General features: G+C 40.3%; 1 protein-coding gene across 1 annotated transcript in view; it reads left to right on the top strand.

The window, feature by feature from the left end:
• The first annotated feature begins 309 nt into the window (after positions 1–309).
• Positions 310–8,704, top strand: part of pitx2 (paired-like homeodomain 2) — a 58,408-nt gene continuing 50,013 nt past the window's right edge. Inside the window, exon 1 of the mRNA XM_032527581.1 lies at positions 310–576. The gene's annotated coding sequence lies outside the window, so the exon portion shown is untranslated. The remainder of the gene's footprint in view (positions 577–8,704) is intronic.

The following is an 8,704-nucleotide window of genomic DNA, read 5'->3' as shown; positions in this document are numbered from 1 at the left end:
GGACAAAGTTTTTGTTTGGCAGAAGAAATCAATAAGGGATCATAGTTTTCACCTAGAAGTTTACTTCATGAAAAGAGAAAGTGTCCTTGAGTTTTTTAAGAAAAGGAAAGTAATGTACTTTAATATACTGCAAACATACCAGTGGTTATGATACAAAAACATCCAGTCATAAATCAAAGTATTTGAATCGTTGCTGAACCAAGCCTAGATATTCGCTAAAATAATATATCACATATCTCGTATTGAGAAAATTACAGACAAGCACACGCATTCTAGGGAAGGGCGCTAGACTAGACAGGGACTAGGACCCACATGGTCAAAACCCACACATCAGTGGATTCGTAACGGCATGAGAGAGAAAAATAAGAAAGAGAGACAGGGAGTAGGGAAACTTGCTGAAATGCTTGTGGCAGTGGCTGAAATCGAGTGAGGAATTTGCACACAGCAAAGCTAAAGATGCACATGTAAATGGTTCCGATTATGAGGGGAAAAGCGTAGCCTTTGCCGTCCTTTTGTCTTCATTACATCTAAATATAATATCTGTAAACCAGGAGGACTGTTTTAAACATCTTGAAGGTAAGACCCATTAAGCTTCATTTCTTTTCTTTACCACTCCAATGAGCACGTTTATATTTTGTATTCCAGCACAGCTCATTGGCTCATTTGTTGTTTGGAAGTGTACATTTTACTTATTGAGCAGTAGAGTTTTGTACAGCCTAGGCAGAGATTAAGACAAATTCTGATAAGGACTGGAAGTTGACTCTCAGCATTAAGGAGGATTAATGTTTAGCTCTGTGTGGCAGGGGCCTTCTCAGTGGCTGTGTTTATGCAGTGTTGCAGACCCCGCATTAATCCGAAATTAGTATAAAAGATCAGCTGTGGCCACTGAGGCGAACCTTCACAGGGCTTAGGCCAGTAATCAAGTCTCACTTTGGGACAATGAGCGCCTGGAAGGTCAATGAGAGGCCTGGGTTGAAGGGACGAGGAGATTGAGGTGGGGGTGGGAGGGTGTTGAGGGACTTTAGGTGACCACATGGTTTAATTTAGGTGAGATCCACAGATACACACGCAGTTTGCCACCACAGAATGTACCCTCTCCTCTTTATATTGGGCGTTCAAGACTATGATTTGTTTTTGTTACAGCTGCAAAGGACAGTGTTTATAATTCAACACTATAAGACATTTCTTCCTTTTTCTTGAAGCCCGTCTGAAATCTTATACATGTATTTGATGTCACACAAGTTTACGTTTCAGCGCACTAAGTATTAGCTCTGTCACATAATTATAATGTGTGCAGAGGGATTATAACAATAAATAGAATAAGACTATCTAGCTGCTTCTAGCGTAGAACAACATCTCCTGTTTCAACACAAACCAACATTGAGCAGAGCGAGTAGGGGAGTCACAGGAGATGTCTCGGCTCCGGGATCGTCTCTTACAGGAAAGTAAAACTGTGTCAAATTGAACAAGCAAGCAGTATAAAAATCTGCAGTGAATTTTCCACTGCCGAACTAGGGCTGGCTGTTGCAATACAAGAAACAGCCCCACTGAATTCAGTTAGGAAAATAAAGGAAATATAGCTCAGCATAAACCACAGCCCTTGGATGATGAATACTTGCAAAACTGTTGATATCTGCATTAGTTTGTACTTTTAAACCTCTCATACTGTGAGCGGCCACATTCAAACCTGCTTCCAAAAGGAGACCATTTTATTGACATTTTAAATAAGGCTCACCATACAGTACATGTAGCGTTATGTGGCCAAGTGTATGTCTCTAGTGCTGCAAAAAGGGTCCGAGAACTTGCCCTTGTAAATACTTTCCAAACTACATCTATAAAATTCTTAAATGATTCATTTATAGGGCTTTTACAGCGCCTGGGCAAATTACAGTGGCCTTGAAAAAGAAACAGAAAATCATCTCTTCAATCAACTATTCTTGGCACGTGCCAAACTTCATCCTGCACTAACTTTCCACAGTAGTCCCACCATGTATGTCTTTTGTGCACACGTTAACAACAGAAAAACTACAAATGAAAGGGTAACATTACAAAAAACAACAGCAACACAGCCAAATGGCAATTTAGGGCATTTGCACCACATTGTGGTGGAAGCAGCTCTCTTCAAGTGCCAGCAGAGTACCAGCGAACCCCCCGCCCCAGCCACCCACTGCTCCTGCTAAGATTAGACAAATTAAACACTATTATTCACGTCACTCCCGCAGCTGGCCTTTTAAGTGGTTCTACATTAACTATCATAATGGTTTGCTTTGAAAGCCACAGTCAGTCCTTAATTTACAATATGAAAAAGCACTTTTGGCCAAGCCTCGGTGGGATCTTTCTTAGGTTTTCTTTACACTGCAGTTTCCAGTAGAGTGCATGGGTTTCCCTTTCCTTCTAAAATGATTTATATTAAATTCCATATTTAAACAGCATATGCAACAATTAGAGACTGAACACTTAGATTTACATTATAATATCAATTAGTTTAATCCAGGTAGCACTTCTTTAGAAAGGGTAAAGTTTTGTATAGTCTTGTTAAAAGCCAGCCAGGACTCTGGAAGTCAGCTTTAATTAATCATTCCTATACACTATTTTATCATTTGCAAAAAGACATTCTTGACTTTGTGTCCTTTTTTAGACTGACTACTATAGTAGGTCTGCCAGACTCTCACATCTGTCCATAAGTTTTTATTGTAGTCTCCTGTTGGTAAAAAGCCCTTTTATTTTCCCTTTTGTATCCCCCTAACCCGATAATGGATGTGGTATTGGCCAGGGGCCCGTAGACTGAGGACGGCCGGTGATGGATAACCTAGTTTCAGACCAATCATCACTGTACAGCATGTGCCTTGTATCAGTAGTAAATTGCCGCCACCCCCCCCCACCCCCCCCACCCCCCACCCACACTGAGCACGCTCCAGATACTGATTTAAGGAAGTGATAGTTAGTGGTGTCCTGTTAGCTGTCTTACATTTTAAACTTCTACCATAGGGACAAACTCATACCAGAGTACTTAGTTGTCAAACTACATGGGTATGGAATAGACAAAGTATTCAAAACAGCACATATACAAGAAATTCTAGTTTGCACGGGGAATTACAAAAGGCCAAACATATGCTCATTAGTAATGTGAAAAAGGTAAATGGATCACCACCTCATTATCAATATTAAAATAAAACAAAAGACTACTGAGATAACCAAAAATGTCAAAAAAATTGCAGGACAGAATAAGCAGCAGCAACAGTTAGTGGCAAGACAAAAACATTCAGGCTTCATCAATGAAAAAGGATCAGTGGTCAAATGTCACAGCGAACCAAGAGGGATAGTTGACTTTTACAGAATTGCTGCTAAATGCCACCAAAGTACGGCTTCAGAATGAACAAAAATTTCAGTCAGCAAAAATTGTACATTATGGATTTCATAAAGGGGATTTTTATGTTAGGCTTTAAAAACCATTTACTTGTCATGAGAATAGTATGCCTGAAAAAAACAGTTGTATAATGTCTTCTGGGGCTCTGCAGGGAGTCAGAGAATAACCCAGATGATATCATCAGTTATCTTGGCTTGAGATTTGAGGTCCCCACACCACAAACTCGGAGTGTGGGGTTTGAAAAATGTGGGCATTTAGGAGGCAGAGTCTAATGAAAGACATTGTTAAGTTGTGTAATTGGACATACATAATCCAGTGTTTTTAAGAGCTGACCTATGCTGTAGCTGGGAGGGCCTAAAAGTCAAGATATCCCATCTACTGCCGCTTCAACTTTTACCATTCTTGTGAGCCACCTCATTTAATGGGTTTAAGTATATTGCAATCCGAGCCCGATCTCCGAGCAATAGAAAACTGGTTTACATTTTGAGAAAACTACACAGTGGTATATACCCTCAATATCTGTTACAAAACAAACATGGTGATTGATTTGTATTGTTAACCATTAATATACCGTACACAGTCTTTATAGGAGTAAAGACTAATGTAGCGGACAAATCACCAATTTTATGCAATGTTAGGAGCATGAATACAATTTATGGTCACACTTTACTTGAAGGTATCTACATAAGACATGACACTTTTACAAATGGGTCACAAAAATTATAAACAAGTCAAACATTTAACTAAACACTTTTTTTGTGTTACTCGGTTTTGTCATGACAAGTTAGGGTGGGAGTTCATGTGTCATGACTTTGTCATGACAGTGTCATGTGTTCATGACAGTGTCATGTGTTCATGACAGTGTCATGTCACTCTTATGTAAATACCTTCCAGTAAAGTGTTACCTAATTTATATTCAAGTCATGTCTCAAAGTCTTCAATATTGAAGTTCTAATATCTGACTGCACATTAGAGCAGGACTTGTATGGAATCACAGGCGCAGATTGGGTAATCAGTGTTCAGATATTATGGAACTATTATTTTGGCCACATTTGGCAAGGCTTTTTCACAAATGTTAGGACATTAACTAATTACAGATTACACTGAACATAGTGGACATTGGTGTTCTTTTCTGAAATTTAAGTTGCATCAGCAAGACCACAAAACAGATTTTTGTTCTCGCTGTTATGACTTGAGTCTGTGTGTTCTCACCAAAACCAACTTGGTGAAAAACGTATCCACAGTTGTTGGGGCCAGCGGTATCATAATAGACACCATCGCTGCAGGAGCCAGGGGAGCACAGCAACAGAGCCCTCTTCCACCCGTCTCCCAACATTATTACCTACGATGAGTCTTGCATATCAGCTTGAAATCCAGCACCAGGGAGCTGCACTTCTGCAGCAGGTTGAGATAGGTTAAGATTATATGTCTATAAAAATAGTGACAGAGTAGCTCATGCCTCAGTGAAACACGATCACTTTGTCCACACACTGCAGCTCACTGAGACACCCTTAAATCGGAGTTTCAGATTTACTGGTGGATTATTACTCCAGTGCAAGTGTCTTAGCAAAGAAGTAATGATTATTGCAAGAGCAAGTCATTTATTGCATTCAGTCTCAGTAATATAAAATGAAAACATTTCACTTTTTAATGCAGTTTCTCTTCATTCCACTATTTTTAGAGCATTTAAGAACATAAAACAATTAAATTACATGGTATAATTTCTGGGGACAAACCATTAAGACCGAATGGTATTTTTTTTATATAAACCCAGAAGAACTGTGGTTTACATTAATCCTTTCTAAATTATGAATCAAGTTTTTGAACTGTCTTTTTTTGTTGCTAGGAGCCGCGGCGTCGCAGGAGGTAATTACTGCAAACAGGGTTAAAGCTGTGACACAATTTGAAAGCATGACAGCATGAGCCTGTTTGTCCCAGAGTGTCTCGAGGAGCTGCAGGCGGCTGGTTTTCATCCTCACTGTGATGATTTATGCCCGACACATCTTAGTACAGTAAAAAAAAAAAAAAAAAAAAAGTCTGCATACAAAAATAGAGAGGGGAGGGAAAAAAAGATGCTCTTCACATTCACATGTTTTGCATTTCTGCCTGCATGGGCGAGCATGACATTTCATTTCTTACCCCAAGTCATCTCAAAAAGGCTAATTCAATTTGCACTCAAAGCTGCTTCTAATCCTCTCCCAGTTCTCAATTTTTCACTCCATCGTCTGAATACCAGAACATTTGCTATTTGATTGTCTTTAAGGGTAAACGTCGGGCATTTTGACACATCTGTTGGTAAAAAAAAAAATGGGAAGAAAACAGTAGTTGCATGATGGAATTATTCAATGATATTTACTCTACATCATGTAGTTTAGCAAGTTTAACAGTTGTTTCTTTGGCTAGTTAGTACAGTTTGCTTAGCTCTTTGATCACTCTTTAAGAGGGTGATGATTGTAGATTTGTTGAAGTAGGTGGAAATACCAGTGGGTTTTACTAAATAGATGTACATACATACATACAAGCAGGACCTTTGGTCAAAAAGAAATATTTACAGCATGTAACTTTCAGTAAAACAACAAATTTAGCATTTATGTATGCATACAGATTAAACAAATAAATATGTATTAATTACTGAGCTTTGGAGAAGTCGGTTTTCTCAACTTTGGACAGCCAGGCTAGCCGTTTACCCCTGCTCCCGGTCTTAATGCTAAGCTAATCACCCACTGACTCTGGCTCCATATTTAGTATAGACTCCAACTACAGTACAAAAGTCGAATGTTTCTTTAAAATGGGTACTCAAGTGATTTAGCCTTGCCCGTCCCTCCCTGTGTGGTGAACGTCCAAAGCGTTCAAACTACATGCTCCAAGTTTGCAAAAAAAGGAATCAAAGCACTAACCATGATGGTAATCAATGTTATTTTCTGAAACTTGACAAAGGTCCTCCAGAGTCAAAGAAGCCATTATACAACTGAAAACGTGTCCAAAATGTCTGCAATCATTTGACTGCACTTTCAACATGCCGCTGAATTGAAAGATAACTGTTCTTTTTGAATTATTAAGGCCTGCTAGTAATCACAACAATACTTTAGCAACAAGGCCGACCATCAGCTACTGCTAGAATAGCTGCACTTTTGCTGCATGCGCTTCTATATTTAAGTGTTGTGGTCATGCATGATGCATTGTGGGCTCAGAAAGGCACTTTTTATGCCAGGCTACAGTATCAAACGTCTGGCCCTGTTGCCATGAGAGTTTCTCCACACTGGCCACAGCTTGCCTGCACTGCGCCTGTCGCTAACAGCCCTCGTAAGGTAATCCATACCCACTTATGTGCAGCGAGTGAAACTAATTTCCTCATCCGCTCATCAAATTAGCTCGTGGATTTTAAAATTGAACATCCACTCATACGACTTAACTGACTTCTATCTTTTTAGAATATACAAAAAAGGTTGAAGTGTTTAAAATATTCAATAGCAGCCAAAACTAAAATGTCATATCTGCATCTTTCTTGTGGACAGTGTTAATTTACAAAATGTATTTAGAGATCAGGTACTGTTTGAGGGTTGAGGCAAATGTCCACTTTCTACAACTGCAATTCTAGGTCACATTAGCAGGCCACAAAAGTGAAAGTTAGAAGGGAAATACTGTAAATTTCTGTGTAGTGCAGTGTGGAAATAGATAACACAGAAAGATCTTAGTTTCCATCCTCTGCCAAGTAACATAACACTAGATATAGAGATAAACAGAGTTCTCGCCACCCTGGCAGTCCAGCAGGTTATGGGAGAAGTTTCTCTTTACCAGCCCTGCACGCCATGTCCCTGCACTGCATTTCTGTCCATTAACACTTTTGCTGCGCACACACTCAAATTGGGAGAGTAATAAGAGGCAGATGAGTCTTGCAGCCGCTCCCCTCGCAGCTGGCAGAGACCCTGTAGGAGGGAAAATTTGTCCGACTAAAATCACCCCAACAGGGGGGAACTCTTAGGTCAGAAGCCCTTAAGTTGACGATAGCAGACACTCCTATGAGTTTGTGATGAAAACCGCGTGATCCATCATCGCCGGCGCGTTCTCATGTTAAGGGACTGTAAGCATGCTGAGAGCTCCCACGAGCCTCCACTTGATCACAGTTAAGCTGAGCTACATGGGGCACCAAAGCTATCACTCATTATGAAAATTGAGGGAAACTGCGATAAGCTTCCAAATTAAATAATTAAAGTAGCTCCTCATAGGGACTGTTTAGCATGCATACGTAGATATCCAAGAAGTAAAATAGTATAGTAATATATCCCTTTATTCTTGACATTTTTACAAAAGCTTTTATATATCCTGCTTATCACTGGCTGAAATCAATATTAATGAGAACGCATGCACACACACAAGCATAACATGTTATCTACAGCCTGACCCTTTTTTATTACGGTAAAATCACAATAACTTAAAAGGCCAAATTAAAAAAAAAAAGTAGATACCAAAGCACATTCAAGTGCTCCACTTGAGGCCAGGCTTAACAAGTTGTTGGGTTCTACTGGGACATTCCTCGGTGTAAAGTAAAACCAAGTTATATACATTTGTTGTATTTAAAATAATCATCCATGATCTCTTTCCCCTGAACTCTCTTCCAAATAAAAGCCATTCTTAAAAAGTGGTACCACCTTGTCTCACACCAGTACTAACGTGACCCCCCCCCCCCCCCCCCCCCCCCCCCCCCCCCCCCCCCCCCCCCCATTAGCCCCACTAGCACAAAGGTAGCAACATCCCTATGTCTCGGAGCCAAGACAAGTCTGGCTCTGATTACCATGGGAGCTACTGCCTAAGCCTGAGAAAAAAACGCTGCTGGTTTAAAATAAATGTTATTGTTTGTCACAGGAAACCAATCTGATTACTGTTTCTTCTCTCATGCGCACACTTAACGCCGCGCACCGGGGTGTATTTATGCATGTGGTTTTCATTCAGGCTCCCCAGCGAGGGGGAAACGGACACCTCGCGTTTTCATCTTTATTAAGTCACACTTTGGGGAAGGTTAAAATAGGGGTTGTTTTCACAAAGCATTTGGTAGTCTTTGGAAGACAATCTCTGTCCACATCAAACAATAGATTGAGTTTCTCTGCAGCAGCACCGTCTCAAATGGGCAGGGGAGAGGGAAGGGGACGACTCCTCTGATAGTCGTGACGTCTGTGTTTGCTCAACTTGACAGCGAAAGTGAGGAGTTGTTAAAGTGCAGGGTAAAGCTATTTTGGGTTCAGATGGAATTGGCCATTATGACGGTTTCATTTCACTTCAGCTATATGTATTGTTACGGCAGAATTGTGTACGTGTATGTCCCCACACACACACACACAC

Source organism: Etheostoma spectabile, chromosome 10 (genome assembly GCF_008692095.1).
Source record: "Etheostoma spectabile isolate EspeVRDwgs_2016 chromosome 10, UIUC_Espe_1.0, whole genome shotgun sequence".
NCBI classification, from domain to species: Eukaryota; Metazoa; Chordata; class Actinopteri; order Perciformes; family Percidae; genus Etheostoma; species Etheostoma spectabile.
This window is presented reverse-complemented; position numbering and strand designations above follow the sequence as displayed.